The sequence below is a fragment of the Gracilinanus agilis genome, chromosome 4, assembly GCF_016433145.1.
Source record: "Gracilinanus agilis isolate LMUSP501 chromosome 4, AgileGrace, whole genome shotgun sequence".
In the NCBI taxonomy this organism is placed as follows: Eukaryota; Metazoa; Chordata; class Mammalia; order Didelphimorphia; family Didelphidae; genus Gracilinanus; species Gracilinanus agilis.
The window spans coordinates 451715074-451717680 of NC_058133.1; the positions used below are offsets into that span (position 1 = coordinate 451715074).

General features: G+C 33.8%; 1 pseudogene; it reads right to left on the reverse strand.

Moving 5' to 3' along the window:
* Window positions 1–220: 220 nt before the first annotated feature.
* Window positions 221–2132, reverse strand: LOC123246695 (annotated as a pseudogene).
* Window positions 2133–2607: the final 475 nt, after the last annotated feature.

Below are 2607 nucleotides of genomic sequence, written 5' to 3' on the forward strand. Positions count from 1 at the left end.
TGGTGTGCTGCTACCAGTTTAGTAATCCTCTGCCCTATTTTCGACAGCATTAATCTTAAATCACCATGATTGACTATTTGCAATTGGTTTCTTTTTTTGTTAATAAATTGGTTGCCACACTGAATCCATGTTCCACTAAATATGATGAGGGAAATGCAATTAAGAACTTTTGAATTACAGCCCATATTTCAGGATAAGCCATAGGGATCTACTTTTGCAGTCAGAATTGTTGGTAGCCGCTTTTGAATTTAAATTTCAGTTCATCATTTGTAGTTACTTCCATCAGTTCTTCTTGTAACTGTGGAGATTCTTCAGTGTTTGCACTTGAAAAAGGATCCAAAATCCAATCAGGTATGTTCATTTTCAAAATATCATCAAATCGTTGATTAAAATCTGAATGGAGAGCATCCAAGTGCTCACAATAAGAAAGTATGTCTTCATCTTTATTTTATGCTCCTGATAAATTTGGGAACTGGCTGAATTCCCCTTGTCCAAAATTTCGTTTGTACAGAAGAAGTTTTGTCACAAATGCAGAAAGAACAGATTTTGTTTTTATTAAATTCACTTCATCACCTTGAAGCTGAAAATTGCTTTCATTAAATTTTTGAAACAAGTCTGTCAAGTAAGCAATGTCACTTTTGGATTGAATTAAATTGAATCGTAAAGCATCATTTTTATCTTTCAAGAACTCCAGCACCAGGTTAAACAGTTTCTAAAATCTATCTAAATAGGCACCCTTTGACAACCAACGAACTTCTGTATAAAGCAGCAAAGGATTAAATTCTTCATTGTTTTCAATACAAAGCTATTTAAATAATCTGTCATTCAATGATTTGCTTCTCATTGTGTTGATAGCTTCAATTACATATTTTAATGTATTATGTAGGCATGCACTTAAATTTTTAGCAACTAGATGTTGATGATGGATAATACAGTGTACTGTAAATGCATTTGGCACCTCCTTTTTTAAATATGCAAGAAAACCTCTGTAGCGCCCTATCATCACTGGAGCACCATATGTGCTACTGATAAGATATTACTCAGAGGTATTTCTTTTTCTTTATAAAACTCATCCAATGCATGAAATGTTGATTCTTCTTTAGTATCAGTTTGCAAATATTTTGCAATTAATAATTCTTGGCAAATTTGTTCCTCCTTTGTGAACTGCTTGTATGCTAAAAGTAAAGCTTCATTTCCTGGCAAAGTTGACTTATCAAGTTGAATAGAAAACTGAGATGTTTTAAAATATCCACACAATGAATCTTCAACATCTTGAGCCATCTCATCAATTCTTTGCACTGTATTATCGCTCAACGAAATTTTCTTGATAATATCAGATGCTGGCTTGTGTATGTGCACAGTATGTATTACTTCACTTATAGCCAGTATAATTAGTTCTTCACCAATAGTATGAGGTTTTCCCGATTTGTCAATCATTAATGAAATATTGTAAGAAGCAAGCAAGCCATTGCCATCTTGTGTGGTTGCTCTTGAAAAGAATTTTGCCAATGTCTGTTGTTTGATAAATTTTCTTTTAGTGTTAGAAAATAAGATAAATCCTTATCTTTTTTATCACCATGAATTTTAGTCAAATGTTCTTGTAGTATGGAAGGCTTCATAGTTTCGTTTGATAAAACTTTCTGGCAAATCAGGCACATTGATAATGAATTGTTTACAGGTGACTCAATAAAGCCATATTTCAAATATTCAATATTATATTGTCTACAACACATTTTTTCTTTGGTTGAACCATTATTATCTATAGAAAGAAAAATAAAATTTTATGGAGGTATTTTTAATAATATTTTTAGTAATTTTTTTAAATATTTTTGTAAAAAATAAACTAAAATAAATGCCGATGAAATAAACATGATGTTATTAATTGTAAAGTGCATATAATTATTACAAAATAAATAAATAACACTCACCAATTATAGTCGCACTATTTGTTAGTTAACTTTAACTTGTTACAATATCACAACAATCTAACCTTTGTTTGAGTTATATTACGCGTAATAATTACGGGAAATCTCCTGATTCATAGCATGCTTCAAAATCTGCTGGTAGTACAGCCAGTAGCCAGTACTATGGCTGCCGTTCCAGGCTTTGGCCTTGCGATCGACCAATCTCATGAGTGGCTGTTACCCGCAGTGGTGCTTGTAGTGCTCATGTGTTTTGGAACAGCAATTCAGTGGCACCACATGAACAGCAGCAGTGCGTGATTGCACATACTCAATGCAGGGAGTATGCGGAACTGAGCCAACGTCCAGTCCATTGTTCAAAGAAAAATTAAGCGTTATGAGCAGAATACATAAATCAGTTTTTCTAAATCTTCTCTTCTTTCTTTTATACTATCACCGCCCCCAAATGCACCTGTGGCCATCACCACCTACCTGGATCGCTGCAGCACCCACCAGGGGGCGATGATGCCCACTTTGGGAATCACTGATTTAGACCTTGGAAATTAGAGAACTCTGTACATCATGGCTTCATTTATTGTGTATTGATTGCATAGACCTAATAAAGTGATGAAGAAAATATACATTATGTAGGTTAATCTTAAAAGTGTGTCAAACCTATATCCCTGCTCCCCTCAGGAGATCTGTT